The following is a 17342-nucleotide window of genomic DNA, read 5'->3' as shown; positions in this document are numbered from 1 at the left end:
TTACAATGATTTATTTTTTATTGAGGTAATCTTGATTTATGGCATTATATTTCTACATTTGTATACCCTACAATGTGCTCACCACCAAAAATTTAGTTTTCATCTATCACCATACAGTTGATCCCCTTTATCCACTTTGTCTCCCTCGTTTACCTGCCCGCTCTGATAACCACTACTCTGTTGTCTGTAATGACGTTTGTTTTATTTGGTTTTGGTTTGTTCATTTATTAGGGGTTTTGTTTGTTTATTATAGTTTTTCATATTCCAGATATGAGTGGAATCCTATAGTATTTATCTTTCTCTGTCTGACTTACTTCACTTAGCATAATACCGTCAAGGTCCCGCCATGTTGTCGCAAATGGCAAGATTTCATACTTTTTCTCATCTAGATTTTTTGTTTAATATTTATTTGGCTGCACCGGGTCTTAGTTGCGGCATGCAGGATCTTTAGTTGCAGCATGCAGAATGTTTTTAGTCGTGGCATGCGGGATCTAGTTCCCTGCGCAGGGATCCAACCTGGGCTCCCTGCACTGGGAGCGTGGAGCCTTAGTCACTGGACCACGAGGGTGGTCTCTGTCATCTTAGATTCTTAAGAGGAGAATATACCTGCATACTGATGTGTCTTCCACAGCCTCGAGTTAAAGTTTCAGAGTAGGCACCCTGGATTTTCCCAAGATGTTCTACTCTTAAAATAGTGCTATTCATCTTCAAAGTGGGATCATATTCCACACTCTTAGTTAGGTGTGGCCTAGAGCATTAGGCCTCTGGGAAGTAGCCTGGCCTTTGTCTGTACCAAATTTCCTTCCTCTCTTCTCCCAAAGAGCTTCCCCTCTGCTCTACTTTAGACTGAGGAAGGGGTGAGGGATGGGGCTGTGCTTCTGTGCTTGGATGAAGACCCATGTAGTTGACAACAGTTCTTGGCTTCCAGTCTCGGGTCCTGGCCTGGGTAGGATTCCAGGATGTACTATTGGCCCATTTAGGGGTTGTTGATTCCTTTTGGATCGTTCACTGTCCTCTCTGCCTCCACCAGTCAGAAACCCTTCCAGGGAACAGAGAGTGCCAAAGCCATGAGAACTTTTTGTGCCCTGATGGTGATCAGGTGACGTTACCAGTGGATGAAGTCCTCTCCTCTCAAATAGAACTAGACAGAACTTAGTGCTTGCAGTACACAGTGATTAATGTTAGGGCTGACCCATCCTGAAGTTTACCTGAGGGCTGATAACTCCTTGTCATTTTTTTACAGTGTTGGAAACTTCTAAATTTCGTACTGGCCATCTGTGAGTTTTATTGATGACTGTATATATGATGTGATTTTACAAAGCAATGAAACATAAGAAAAGCAACTTTATTAAACTGTACCATATGTATGTATATAGGCACTGACAAAAACCAAAAACAGAAAAACATAGTTCGTCTGATCCCCACACTCTTGTGCATGTGTTCTTTGGCCCTATAATGTAAGAGGGTCATTCTTACTAAAGTAAGCCTCATCATTCCATGATGATCCAAGACCAGCAGAGTCTCTCTCAATAAGAAGTGTTCTTAAGCAGCCTGTAAAGCTGAAAAGAGGCAGGCTCCCAGTGTCAATGATCGCACGTGGCATGTGTGTCAATCACTGCTGGTGGAATGTACACCTGGTATGGAATCCCCAGTTTCCTTCAGATTTTTTCTATCTGTGAAACCTCTGAGGTAAGTCTAGCCATATTGCCAGAGGCAAGAGGGTCAGGGTGATGGATGTTGACAAATGGGGGCTGGGGCAGACATTTGGGGAGGGGATGCTCAGTGTCATGCCTGGTGTGCTCCAGAGCGGTGGCTGGTCTTCCATTTGCTTTTTCTTTAAAAGAAAACCATTTTTCTACTTTACTTCTAAGTTATTTATACATTTAAGTTATATATTGCGTACGTAAGTGGTCAGTAGCTACTTAATGGGGCTTCATTCAAGCAGGTCTGGATTAAAGCAGAAAAGAGAACAGGAATGGCTTCTGCAGGAAGTGGACCTTTCAAAGTCCGAAGGCCCCCTGCTCAGTACCCATGAGCTTGTCTCAATTAGCCCTATAGTCAACGGACCTTTTCACATGTTGTCCATTAAAGGTTTACCTAAATATCTTCAATAGAAATCATTTGAGGCAAGCAAGAGTGGGAGTAAGGAATTGAAACCTAAGTCAGAAGAATTGTTTTCCACCCTTTTTGCTTAATTCATGGTTCAATATTTAGATACAATTTGTACCACTTCAGATCTGTACTCAGACAAAACTATAGTAACTTGAAATATTGTGTTTAAAGAAATTTGAGTGTTCTATCATTAAACTATTTACCTAAATAAAAATATTTATTGAATTCACACCATTTACAGTATACTGTATTGAGCTCTGGGTATTCAGATATTAATGGTCTGGTTTCTGTTCTCAGGGTCTAGATGGTCTAGATGTTTGTTTTCAGTCAGAAGAGCAATATTCTAGAATACAATTTAGAACAAAAAAATAGAATCCAAATTGTGTGTGTGTGTGTGTGTATGTAAAATCAATGATGTGTGTGTGTAAAATCTTTTCCTTAACTGTGTTTTTGTTTTTATATTGTGGTTTCTTTGTAGTCTTTAAATTAGTTTCATGGTATTTCTTTCTTTTTTCTTCCCCAGCTTTATTGAGATATAATTGACAAATAACATTGTGCATGTTTAGGGTGTACAGTGTTATGATTTATATATGTGTTTATTATGAAATGATTATTACAATAAGGTTAGTTAATGTCCATCACCTCACAGGTTACTATTTATTTATTTTGAGGTGAGATGGTATTTATTTCTAAGATTTAAGTTGGTCAAATCCATATTTCTGATGCCTAGCCTTATTTTAAACTTTATTTCCATATGGTATAATTTATCCGTCAATTTTTTTAAAATTATTATTATTATTATTATTTATTTTTTTTTTTTGCGGTATGCGGGCCTTTCACTGTTGTGGCCTCTCCCGTTGCGGAGCACAGTCTCCCGACGCGCAGGCTCAGCGGCCATGGCTCACGGGCCCAGCCACTCCGCGGCATGTGGGATCTTCCCGGACTGGAGAACGAACCCGCGTCCCCTGCATCGGCAGGCGGACTCCCAAACACTGCGCCACCAGGGAAGCCCTTAAAAATTATTTTTATTGAAGTATAGTTAATTTACAATGTTGTTAGTTTCCAGAGTACAGCAAAGTGATTCAGTTATACATGTGTGTGTATGTGTGTGTGTGTGTGTATATATATATATATATATATATATATATACTTTTTCAGATTCTTTTCCATTATAGGTTATTACAAGATATTGAGTATAGTTCCCTGTGCTAAAGAGTAGGTCCTTGTTGTTTACCAATTTTATATATAGTAGTGTGTATGTGTTAATCCCAAACTCCTAATTTATCCCTCCCTCCCCCACTCCCCTTTGGTAGGCATAAGTCTTTGACTCTATTTCTGTTTTGTAAATAAGTTCATTTGTATCATCTTTTTAGATTCCACAAATAAGTGATATCATATATTTGTCTTTTTCTGTCTGACTTACTTCACTTAATATGGTAAACTCTAAGTCCATCCATGTTGCTGCAAAAGGCATTATTTCATTCTTTTTATGGCTGCATAATATTCCATTGTGTGTGTGTGTGTATGTGTGTATATATATATATATATATATATATGCCACATCTTCTTTATTCATCTGTTGTTGGACATTTAGCTTGCTTCCATGTCTTGCCTATTATAAATAGTGCTACTGTGAACTTGCATGTATCTTTTAAAATTAGAGTTTTCTCTGCTATCCCTCAATTTTTTTTTTTTTTTTTTTTTTGGCCATGGTGCAAAACTTGCAGGATCTTAGTTCCCGACCAGGGATTGAACCCAGGCCATGGCAGTGAAAGCACTGAGTCCTACCACTGGACTGCCAGGGAACTCCCTGGTATCCCTCAACTTTGAAAAATCTTATTATACCCTTTGGTCTACTGTCAGGACCAGATGGTATGCATCTTGCAATGCTATAGTGATACTGTAGCTAGAAATTCATTCTCTGTTCCAGCTTTCATGGGATACTAATACCAAGCTACAGCAGTTAAGTATATGTAATATCTCAGAAGGACCATATCTGGCAGTGGAGTATCAAACTTGATCATTTTCTTGAATTAAACAAGAAAATGTCCCCAAGTTGTTGAACTTGGAAGAAAAAGCCTGTGCGTCTGGAGCCTGTGCTCCGCAGCGGGAGAGGCCACAACAGTGAGAGGCCCGTGTACCAAAAAAAAAAAAACAATCTGAACCCATTTGTCTCTGATATTCCAATCAGAAACCTCTCATATTAGTAGTTCTGGAACTTAGTCTTAGTGATGTTGACATCCCCAGAATGCTCAGAAGGTGGCCTTATGAGCAGCTCTCCACTGAAGGCTCCTTGTTCATCCTCCACATCTGAGTATCATTGAATAGGAGCAGAGAGAATTGGAAGAGGAAGATGGCTAAATCAAATTAGTGATCAAGAGGATAGAGCATGTGTTGGCTTGAGTAAACTTCTGTGGGTGGTTCAAGGAACAGAAGGTAGGGCTGGGATAGGTCCTAGACCAGGTATAGCATGATTATGCCAAATAGAAGGTGGCTTCTAGTTGTTTTTAATAACAGCACATGTTTGTGCCTGGCTGTGTCTGTCTCTTAGGAGCCTAGATATGCTTCAGTGCTCTATACTTCCAGGTTGTGGGTCCATGTGCTAAACATTAAGTACTTTGAGGCTTTGAATCTTTGATAAAATAGTCATGAGTTCTAGCTCATCACCATCCAGGATACCAGCTTGTTCTACCTGGTACCAACTCAGTACACAATATAGGATTGCTTAGCAGTGGGTTTTCTTTGTCATCCAGCAAGTTGGGTGTGTCATCCAGGACCACCATATGCAGCACTGTCATGCATATGAATCAAGACCATGTTTTTTCCCTGTAGGTAATTCTCATGTATCAATTACTTCAGTTACAACTCATTTTCCTCAAAATCAGCTTTATTCTAAGATTAAATCAGCTTGTTTACTCTAAAGATTGAAAAGTAAATGATGTCTTCATTAGCTCTCATGTCTATAGCCTTATCAGACATCATGACAGCCAAGAAGCAGAGGGTGACAGTCCCTAAGATTTTGCTTCATAGAGCAAATGCAGAGCAGTGCCACCCAAGGGAGACTGGGGCCCAGCTCAAACACATCATTAGGTGTTGGTCCAGAACTTCTACTTGTGTGTGGCAAAGTTGAGCTAAGCTTCTTAATTAAGGCTTGGATTTGTAGAGCCTGAGGCTGTAACCACTTTGAGACTCCTTCCTCCCTTTGCAAGACTACCAAAACCAGTAATGGTATGAGGGAAACCTCCAATAGAACATGAGTTCTCACTAAAATATCACCAACTAACAAGACTAACAGTGTGAAAAACAGACTCAACAAATAAAAGATGTTTACAGAAGCAACAGAGATTGGAACAACATGGAAAGAACTTAAAAGTAAAAGATATTTAATTTCCTCCAACAAAAAAGAAGGAAATGGCAATTGTTTAAAAAAAAAAAAAAAGAACAAATTGTTGTGAAAACCTGCCAAATGGAAATTTTGGGGGAAAAAAGCCCACCAAAAACTATAGTTAACTTAAAAAAATTCAGTATATTGGGTGAATCTCAGGTTTGGACCTAGCAAATATCAGAACATCAAGAATAAAGAAAACATCTTAGAGAAAAGAAGTTTACAGATAAAAGAATGAGAACTAGACTGATAGACTGTTCATCAACAGTCTTCAATACCAAAAGAGGGAGAAGGAAAATTAGTTTACATGTTATTTTTTTATATAAATTTATTTATTTTTTTGCTGCGTTGGGTCTTCGTTGCTGTGCACGGGCTTTTGCTAGTTGCGGCGAGTGGGGTCTACTCTTCGTTGCGGTGCGGGGGCTTCTCATTGAAGTGGCTTCTCTTGTTGCAGAGCATGGGCTCTAGGCGCGTGGACTTCAGTAGCTGTGGCTTGTGGGCTCTAGAGCGCAGGCTCAGTAGTTGTGGTTCACGAGCTTAGTTGCTCCGCAGCATGTGGGATCTTCTCAGACTAGGGCTCGAACCCGTGTCCCCTGCATTGGCAGGCGGATTCTTAACCGCTGCACCAACAGGGAAGTCCCTAGTTTACATTTTAAAATCTATGACCAACCAAACTATTGGCTAAGAACATGAGGATTAGACATACAAATAACTGAATTATGCCTAATAAGTTGCCAGCTTTAAAACATGTAACAATCTACTCTAAAAAGCAAAATATAGTAGTGGAATATATGTTTAAAAACTGTCATTTTTTAAAGTCCCCATTTGCAAGGAAGCCATATTCAAGGATTAAGGAAGATTTATTAAAAGTGTGGTAAGTTAGTTCACTAGTTTTAATGAGTGATATTTGAATATAGTTTAGTCTTTTAACAACTCTACATAAAAGTTTAAAGTTCATTTTCATCTCTTTGCCTTTCAGTATTAAAAACTAGATTAGAATATTAGTAAGAGATCAATCTGGAAATAATTCACAGTAATGAATTTGTCCATCCTTTAAAAGAAAAACTACTGGGAAATTATTATGAATGTAGAAAGTCATCATTTTTACCTAGTTCTGGACTTTCGGTTGGGGGAGTTCCAAAAAGTGGCAAAGATACTTAGTACTATACATATAGTGCCCTCTCTGTCATGTACTTAATAAAATATCCAGGTAAAGAAGTTTCTGAAAGTTGTCTTCAAATAAAAGGGTAAAAGGTTTCCAATAGCCAAGAAATAAAAGCAACTTTGAACCAAGAGTAAGGTATAATTTTTTCCTATCTTCAAATTTAGTCCATATGATCTTTTCTGGTTTTACGAAACTCTGATCACTTCTCAACAATATGTGAATTCAGTGCATCTATCAACTAAGATATTATTACGTATCTGTCTTCTTATGTCTGGGTCTAAATAACTCCCCGGTTATATAGTGCCTCCAATTTGAGTCCAAAATCATATACCATATTGGCCAAAAAAGAACTGGCCTCCATATTTTCTGTAGTTGAAAACTTCCCTGGTTCTCACATGAGCTGCAACTTAGCCAGCCAAATACAGAGAAGTCTTGATCAGAATTCTTTGCCTTTTCTCTGATCTTCATGAAAATTCAGCTAAGTATGAAAAGAAGAAAAAGAAATCTGACCAAAGATTCAGATTCAATATCTCTATAAAGTACTTAATGAGTGAAAGGAAATACTGTCTTTCCCCTGATTAGTAAGGATTCGTGTATTTCACTCTCATACCTAAAATAACACCATTTTAATATGATTATAACTTTATGTGTGATTGAAGACATGTCAGTATTAAATTTTTTTTTTAACAGTCATTAGGCATTTTAAATTTTTGAGCTGTAATTGACATGTAACACTATATTGGCTTCAGGTGTGACAATGATTTGATATTTGTGCATATTGCAAATGATGACATAAGTCTAGTTAACATCTAGTTAACAACATTCTTTTTCTCTTTTGAGAATTTTCAAAAATTTGAGAAACTTCAGTTCTCTTTCTTCTAGTCATGAGTATTCAATTTCTGGAAAGTTCTATGCCTCTGGATGAGAAAATGCCTATGAGGAGAAATTTTATTTTTTCCTAATCAGATTTGATAATTGGAGACTAAATATTTTGTACTTTAAAATAAGGTTTTTTTCTATTTCATTCAAAATAGACATAAAAATTGATGTTTGGTTGCTTCAAGAGTTTATTCTTAGTTGTAGTTAATTTAGACTTTCACAGTGATATCGCTCTCTCCCCTTTAGAACTTCCCATTCTTCTAATCTTCTTTTAATTACTCTATAGGAGGTAGAATGCTGATGTGGTTGGGCAGTGTTTATCCCAAAGTACAATACATAATCCTAAGTCATGTCAGGTTGAAATCTGAAGGAGGGAACTAAGAGAGGAAACAGAGAAAATATTTCCTTCATATATCACCATATAAATGCCAAGTAGATATTAATTTTTTTAAAGTAGGGTTGGATGGGACACCACTTTTGCTATAAAGCATTTAGAGAACATATATACATGTACTTTCTTGAAATTTTTTTAAAATGGCCCTCAGGTTGATAATACTTACATCTCAGAAGTTAAAAAACAAATTGTCATTCCACCAGATGCTTATTAAATAATCTTTTCATGCCAAACGAAAAAGCACGATCAGTTGTTCAAAATGCCTATCTTTAATTTTTTTTCTCAGTCATCCATCATAAATACACTTTAGGCAAATCTAGGAGTAATCTGACCTACATTTTTTGTCCATTTTTAGCCAATATAAGCATATACAGTGTTGAAATATTAATTGCAAATGTCAAAACAGAAAATGAATTATATGTGTAAGTTGTATTTGAGTACTAAGCCCCTACAGGATGATACACCTTAAAATGGTACATATTAAAACATTTTTAGTTATCCACTTCATTAACCACAGACAAAGCTGCTTTAGGAGTATTATAAAGAATATTACCTGACTATATTCAATAGGGTAAATTATTAATATTGGTGGTTCAGAAGTCTCTCTACATTGCTTTGCATAGAGAATTTGAAATAACTACCTTAAATAACCCTATTTGAAATCATCATTAAAAGATAATGCATTTATTTTTACTCACCTATTAGAAAAAGAAAGAGGCATTAATACTGGATTGAAAAGGTAGGAAGTAGATCAAAAAAGAACATGCAGGGTTAACTAGACAGAAAGTAAAATCAAGATATAAAGAAAATACTATATCAACTCAAGAGCCTTGACTTAAAAGAAAGCATTCGTAGCCAGACAACTTTCTGATTCTTCTGTTAATGAAACCTACGCTATTCTTGCAATTGCCTTTTTGCACTAGTCCTGCCCAGTGTCTTGAACCAGACCACTAGGGAGAATCGGCTTCAAGACGTTCAACTCATTGAACCCGGAGCCTCCCGTCAGACACACCTCGTACTGGTAGCTCTGGGACAGGGTCTCCGTGCCGCTGACGTCCACCAGGTGGCCTGGAAAGGGGCCCTCGGGCACCGAGCAGCGACCCACCGAGGCAGCCCCGCCCCTCCTGCACAGCCGCACCGCGACGAACACCAGCACCGAGAAGAGGAAGAGCGACGACACCGACGCCAAGGCGACCAGCAGGTAGACGGTGAGCGGGGCGTTCGGGACCGCGTCCGCCGCTTCCGCTTCCGGGGCCGGCAGGTAGGGCCGCGAGAAGCCGTCCACCAGCAGCACGTGCAGCGTGACGCTGGCCGAGAGCGGAGGCTCGCCGTTGTCCTTGACCAGCACCAGCAGCCTGTGCTTGGCCGCGTCGCGCTCGCTCAGCAGCCGGGCCGTGCGCACCTCGCCGTTGTGCGCCCACACGCCGAACAGCCCGGGCTCCGTAGCCTTGAGCAGTTGGTACGACAGCCAGGCGTTCTGGCCAGAGTCGCCGTCCACCGCCACCACCTTGGTCACCAGGTAACCCGCCTCGGCCGCCCTGGGCACCAGCTCGGTGCAGGGCGCCGAGGTGTTCTGCAGCGGGTACAGCACGAAGGGCGCGTTGTCGTTGTCGTCCGCCACGAGCACGCGCACCAGCACCTGGCTGCTGAGCGCGGGCGAGCCGCTGTCGGCGGCGCCCACGCGGAACTCGAACGCCCGCAGGGCCTCGTAGTCCAGGGACCTCAGGGCGAACAGGTGGCCGTTGTCCGGGTTGATGGACACCAGGGAGGCCAGGGGCACGTGCGCGTCGAGGGGCGGCAGCAGCGAGTAGGTGACCTGGGTGTTGGCGCCCGCGTCTCTGTGGCGCGGACGCTGCCGATGTGCAGGGCGGGGCTGTTGTTCTCGCGGACGGACAGGGTGTAGGAGGTCTGGGTGAAGGCGGGGGCGTTGTCGTTCACGTCGGACACCAGCACGGTTATGTTGTGCTGGGTTTTCAGTCTCGGTGTCCCCATATCTGTGACGGTGATGGTGATGTTATATTCGGATCTTGTTTCTCGGTCCAGGGCTGCGTTTGTGACTAAACTGTAAAAATTCTCAACAGAGTGTTTAAGAATGAAGGGAACATCATCTTGGATGGAGCAAACCATCCTTCCATTGTCTCCAGAGTCAGGATCTGAAACGCTGAATACAGCAATTACAGTCTCCTGCAAGGTTTCTGGGATCTCAGTGATAAGCGTTGACATGGTCAGTTCCAGCGGGTTGTCATTCAAATCCATCACTTGGACAAACACCACACAACTGCCAGAAAGGCCCCCACCATCTGTCGCCTGAATATTTAATGTATAAGTCTGAATAGATTCAAAATCCAGTTCCTGTGTTAAAAGGAGTTCTCCCGATTTTGCATTTATTCCAAAATGTCTTCCGAATATCCTCAGATGCTTGGGAAAGTACATAAGATATTTCTCCATAGGTTCCAATATCTAAATCTCTGGCAGAGACAGTGGCAACATGGGATCCAATGGGGCTGTTTTCTAGGACATGCGCCTCATAGTGCAGCTTTGCAAACTCGGGGGCATTATCATTGATGTCTAAGACTTCAATGTGGATTAGGGTGGTCCCAGACCTGGGTGGAATCCCGCCATCCAGCGCTGTGACGGTTAATCTGATCTCAGGCTGTTCCTCTCTATCCAGTGCTTTGTCCAGCACCAGCCGTGGTAATATTGTGCCGTCGGAACTGTCTTGTAATTTAAGATGGAAGTGGGAATTGGGGCTGACTGTGTAACTTTGGAGACTGTTGCTTCCTACATCTAAGTCCTGGGCACGCTCTATTAGGAAAGTAGTTCCAGGAGTGATACTTTCTGAAATTTTCAATATTATTTCTTTGTCTAGGAAAACTGGAGAATGATCATTTATGTCCCTAATCCGTAGCTCAGCCTGGAAAAACTTCAAGGGATTTTCCAGTAACATCTGGAAAGGTAGTACACAGGGCTCGGTAGGGCCACACAGCTCCTCCCGGTCCAGTTTCTCATTTAACAACAAATCCCCGGTCTGCCTATCAAAATGCAAACGCATTTTTTTCCCTTTGGAAACGACCCGGGGGGCCCGAGCAGCTAGATCATCTACCTCCAACCCCAAGTCTTTCAACAGATTGGCCACAAAGGAGCCACTGTCCATCTCCTCGGCCACTGAATAACGCCTAGGCTCAGAGCCAGCCTGAGCTATGCCCAGCCAAACAAAGAATATCAAGACTTGCCTTTGTTTCAGAAAGCATTTCTTCCTCTCTCCTGCCTCCATCGCACTCTCGTCTCCCAGCAAACTTGACCCAGCTCGGATTCACGTTGTCGCTGATCTATCTCCCAGTATCACTCAGACACTGGGATAAGTGGAGATGCCTATGGCCCTGATTTCCCGGAGCAACTGCCTTAGAAAGCCTCCTTTTCCTGCTTGCTTCTTTAGCAGAGCATCTGGCTAGAGGAGCGCAGACTGGTAGCTTTCTTCCTTCTACTTCTAATGCTGCAGCGCCACCCTGCGTCCTTTCCGAGTGTTTACTTTTACCAAAACATCCCAATCCTTTCTTTCAGACTGATGGCAATCTAAATGGAATATTTTCAAGTAGTGTCTCTCAATGTACCGAAGTAACAATAGTTCCATATTAACTAAAATCCAGTCCCTAATAACTTTTTAAAATTATCCTTCCATTATCCTCCCCCAGTTTTCTTCAACTTAAATAAGAATTCATATTCACTCTTGACTTCCTTTTACAAATGCACTTATTTTCTTAACCACTTGACATAAGGAATGTCTTAGAAAATGTTTTTAAACCAAGTTTCATGATTGTATTGGTGTTACATCTGTTTATTCTAGAACAGTCCCCTGTATTTTATTGATATTGAATTTTTTGAAATGTCCAGATCAGTTGTCTTATAGGTAAACAAAAGATAAAAATAGCTAAGGCATTGGTACTTGTGACTATAAATTAACAATTAGCTATGCTTCAGAAGAAAAGAAAACACTACTGAAGATAGAGCAATAAAACAATAACTATAGCATTATTCAGAAAGGGGGTGTTTCCTCTACTTTTTACCCAGAGCCCAAAAAGCAAGAATGCCAAGGGTGATAGCTGTCTCCATATACTATCTTGTTTTTAGCTTCAAGTAACCTAATTTAATTGGAGATAAGGTGATGTTAAAGAGATGTATCTCCCGTCTCTCTGTCTTGCATTAGGTTGGCAGAATATGGGAATTTTTTTTTTTTTTACATTCAATGGAAAGAAAATTCTGGAAGGAAGGACCAAGGCATTTTCTTTTTATTCCAGAGTTCTGAGATAATCCTTAAAGAGGTGAAGTCTTCTTCTGGAAGTACTTGTAGGATGAGCAGGTAAGTGTCAACATCACCAATTTTATGGAATTGTCATCCAACATCTTTTACATGAAGAAAGGTATTTCTGAAACTATTTCCAACATCTTTTACATGAAGAAAGGTATTTCTGAAACTATTTCCTATGTAAATTGCCTGAATGTTTGCCATGTAGCCATGAAGTTGCCTGGTAATTTTCTTGCAGTGGATGTTTATAATGCACAGATATGAGTGGTATTTAAAATGTGTGATGAGTACGCACCAGAGATTGGAGAATTCAGTGAGCCTGGAAAATTCAGTGAGCCTGGAGAATTCTGTGAACAGCTCCTTAATATACTGAGATTAAATCTTGAGCAGGCTTTGACAACCAGGTTGCTGAGGAGCATGCATCTCAAAGGTTGTCACTGATTGTCACGATCTGGACCTTAGGAGGTCTGTGACTAGTGTTGATACCTACCATTTTCTTCTGTGAGAGTTAAACTTACCATAGGTTGTTCTTCATCCAGTGATTTTCCCCCAAGAATGGGCAAATTACTCACCCCACTATTGCATCGCATATTATTGTGAAATTAAACTCCCTGTGTGGTTTCCAATGGTGGAAAATTCGACCAAATCTCATGCACATCCCCATGCACATTCTGAAACATTCACAAGAATTTTTCAAAGGGGCAACTTCTCAGATTCATAGATTTTTCTCAGAAAACAAAAAAGTTTACAGGTAATACTTGGAAATGTATAGTTTCTATACGTCTGGCTTCCTATTCGGGAGGAAAGGCTCTTCTGTGGGTGTATCTAAAATATTCTTTGATCTCTTAATAGTTTAGATCCACCCATTCTTCGTGATTCGTGATTCGTGATTCTTTACTCACGAATCTTTGGTCAGTTTGGAAACCACCTTGCTCAGGTCTGTCCGCCCGCCGCTACGCAGACACTCCCCTTTCGGCTGCGAGGCCAAATCTCCAGGAACCGGCTATAAAAAGCAGCCTTCCTTTTCCTGGACTGCTTATGCTACGCCCAGGAAGAAAAGGAAAACTCACCACTTGCATTTTTCTGCTGGATTTTCTCTCAGTTTCCAGCATAGCCTCTTTGACTACGTTGTCTTTAATGAAAGAAGCCTTCGGAAGTCTTCCAGTAGGGATAACATCAACATATATCTAGTTCCCATTTGTTTGAAGAAAGGTCTAAAATCTCAGCTTGCTGCCGACGTCTTCCAAGGCGCGTCAACCCCCAGCCCCTCTCAGTTTTGTCTTTTGTAAAATGGAGTCTGTGGCAAGCGCCTGGCTCCACCTCCATTTTTAGCCTGCAGCGCGCCAGGCGTCTGAACTGAAAACCTGGTTTGTACAGCGCTTTCCCTCAGAAACTGTCAAAAAAAAAAAAAGAAACAAACAAAAACAAAAAAGTGTTCGTGTCACGTGGTCTAGTGGCACAATTCTTACCTCCTGATAGTTTAAATTACTTCTCCGACTTTGGGTTTAGCTAATTACAATTTTTAATTAGTATACGGCTTTATTATCATCCAGCTGTACAATTTCTTTTGAGAGTAATTTGAATTTGATTTCTTCCATTTTAGACAGGCCAGTCGTTGGGCTGTACATTCACTGAGTTTTTAAATTCATCGGCAGGTGTTTATTACACACAGATTAATTTCAGGCACTGTGAAAGGCATTAGGGATATAAAATGGAATACAGCCTGATACTTACACCCCAAGAGGTTACAGCCTAGAAGTAAAGTAAAACGATAATTACTGTAGTGAGTCATAAGTGCTAAGACAGAGATTTGCACAGGCACTCTGAAGTACTCAAAAGGAATATTTAAGTAAGAACAGAAATGGGGTATCAGGAAAGATTCTCAGAGGAGGTGAGGTTCGAGCTAAGTTGAATTTTATGGTACCAACTTAAAAAGAAACCCATTGAAATAGTTTTCTGCTGCAGATAAAGTATTTCTGATTTTACAGGAAAGAAGATTTACTCAAATGATGGAAACATCATGGCTTATTTGGGATACACTCTTTTACTCAGTCAACATCACAGAGTTCTGTATGACGTGTTGTGGGGTGACAACTAACTAAAAGACTAGGGCTGGGCCCTTGTTTCCTATTTCAATTTGCTCACCTATCTAATACTCAACTTAAAGGAGAGTCCTAAGCATGAGTATGTGTGTGTATGAGTGGCTTGTTCTGTTAACAGTATCTTTAGGAGATATTTTTGAGTGGTGATTAAGAGCACAGACTTTTATGTCAGGAAGACTCATATTCAAGTACTGGCTCTGCTACATCATATATGTTAAGTTAGGAAAATTCTTTACTCTCTCCAGACTTCAGTTTCCTCATCTGAAGGAAAAAAAAAAAAAAAGGATGTAAGGATGGTATCTACTTCATGAATTTGTAAGAATTATGTGAAACAATGCTTATGAAATAGTCAGCCTAGTTCTTGGAACATCATAGTGTTTCATAAGTGCTAGCTATTTTAAGTGGTGATACAATGAAAACAAGGCACTTACCTACATAGTTCGGTTTACTCCTACCGACAAATGTAAGTCTAAATGACTCCCTTGTGTATGTTGGTGGGAATGTAAATTGGTGCAGCCACTATGGAAAAGAGTATGGAGGTTCCTCAAAAAAAGAACTATCATATGATCCAGCAATTCCACTTATGGGTATATATCTGAAGGAAATGAAATCACTATCTCGAAGAAATATTTGCACCCCTCTGTTCATTGTAGCATTATTCACAATAGCCAAGACATGGAAAAAACCTAAGTGTCCACCCATGGATGAATAAAGAAAATGTGGTGTGTATATATACATGGTAATTATGTCAGAAAAAGGATATGTTAACTGACCTTACTGTGGTAAACATCTTGCAGCAGAAAGGGGAATATTAGAGTAGTGGCAAGAGGACAGACCCAAGCAGGGTGGTTTACAAAGAAACCAAAGAATATCTTAGATCCACCCACAGAAGAGCCTTTGGTTCCAAAGGGAAGGCAGATGTATAGAAGCGCTACATTTCCAAGTATTACTTGTAGACTTCCTTTCTGTATTCTGAGAAAAATCTATGAATCTGAGATGTTCTCCCTTTGAAAAATTCTTCTGGAGTACCAGAATGTACATGAGGAAGTGCATGAGATTTGCGTGAATATTCCGTCATTGGAAACTACACAATCAGTTCAATTTCCATTTTGTTGTTGTTGTAATTATGGTGACAATATTGAGCTCTCCTCTCATAGCAACTTTCTATTATTGAAGTATAGTTGATTTACACTATCATGTTAGTTTCAGGTGTACAGCAAAGTGATATAGAAATATATACATACATATATGTATTCTTTTTCAGATTCATTTTCATTATAGGTTATTACAAGATATTGAATATAGCTCCCTGTGCTATATAGTAAATCCTTGTTGTTTATCTGTTTTATATATAATATTGTATATCTGTTACTCCAAACTCCTATTTTATCTCCTCCCCCTTCCCCTTGAGTAACCATAATTTTGTTTTCCGTCTGTGAGTCTTTCTAATTTGTAAACAAGTTTATTTGTATTATTTCTTATATTCCATATATAAGCGATACCAGATAATGTTTGTCTTTCTTGGTCTGACTGACTTCACTTTCTATGATAATCTCTAAGTCCATCCATGTTGCTGCAAACGGCATTATTTCATTCTTTTACACGGCTGAGTAACATTCTTTTTGTATATGTACACCACATCTTTATCCATTCATCTGTTGATGGACATTTCCATTGTTTCCATGTTTTGGCGATTGTGAGTAGTGCTGCTATGAACATAGGGGTGCGTGTATCTCTTTGAATTATAGTTTTGTCTGGATTATGGCCAGGAGTGGGATTGCTGGATCATATGGTACTCTATTTGTAGTTTTTATAGGAATCTCCATGCTGTTCTCCATAGTGGCTGCACCAATTTACATTCCTACCAACAGTGTAGGAGGGTTGCCTTTTCTCCACACTGTCTCCAGCATTTGTTATTTGTAGACTTTTTAAAGATGGCCATTCTGACCGGTGTCAGGAGGTATCTTATTATAGTTTTGATTTGCATTTCTCTACTAATCAGTGATGTTGAGCATCTTTTCATGTGTCTGTTGGGCATCTGGATGTCTTCTTTGGAGAAATGTCTATTTGGGTCTTCTGCCCATTTTTTGATTGGGTTCTTTGTTTGTATGTTTGTTTGTTTTTGGTATTAAGTTGTATGAGCTGTTTGGATATTTTAGAAATTAAGCCCTTGTTGGTCGCATCGTTTGTAAATATTTTCTCCCGTGCTGTAGGTTGTCTTCTTGTTTTGTTGATGGTTTCCTTTGCTCTGCAAAAGCTAATAAGGTTGATTAGGTCCGATTTGTTTAATTTTGCTTCTATTTCTTTTGCCTTGGGAGACTAATCTAAGAATATATTGCTATAATTTATATCAGAGAATCATTTACGTATGTTCTCTTTTAGGAATTTTATGGTGTCGTGTCTTATATTTAAGTCTTTAAGCCATTTTGAGTTTATTTTTGTGTATGGTGGGAGGGAGTACTCTATCTTCATTAATTTACATGTGGCTGTCCAGAGTTCCCAACACCAGTTGAGAACAGACTGTCTTTTCTCCACTGTATATTCTTCTCTCCTTTGTCAAAGATTAATCGACTGTCGGTGTGTGGATTTATTTCCGGGATGCTTATTGTTTCCCATTGATCTGTATGTCTGTTTTTGTGTCTATATCACACTGTGGTTTTTTTAATAACATTTTTTTAATTTTGGATTGCACATGGGCAAGGGTAAGGGATCTGGTGTGTGTGTGTGTGTGTGTGTGTGTGTGTGTGTGTGTGTGTGTTTTCCAATCATTTTTTTCAGAGCTTGGGACTGCTAAGGTCTTTTCTTCTGTTAAGACCATGCTGTGTGGCATAGGGGATCTTAGTTCCCTGACCAGGGATCGAACCTATGCCCCCTATATTGGGAGCACAGAATCTTAAACAATGAATAGCAAGGGAAGTCCCCACACTGTGTTGTTTGTAATTTATTTTATTGAAGGATAGTTGAGTTATGATGTTGTGATGATTTCTGATGTAGAGGAGAGT

General features: G+C 39.9%; 1 pseudogene; it reads right to left on the bottom strand.

Annotated features, from left to right (window-relative positions):
* Nucleotides 1–7086: 7086 nt before the first annotated feature.
* On the bottom strand, nucleotides 7087–12029 carry LOC115850698 (protocadherin beta-2-like; annotated as a pseudogene).
* Nucleotides 12030–17342: the final 5313 nt, after the last annotated feature.

Source organism: Globicephala melas, chromosome 3, assembly GCF_963455315.2.
Source record: "Globicephala melas chromosome 3, mGloMel1.2, whole genome shotgun sequence".
NCBI classification, from domain to species: domain Eukaryota; kingdom Metazoa; phylum Chordata; class Mammalia; order Artiodactyla; family Delphinidae; genus Globicephala; species Globicephala melas.
Note: the sequence above shows the minus strand (reverse complement) of the source record. Positions and strands in the feature narration are given on the sequence as shown.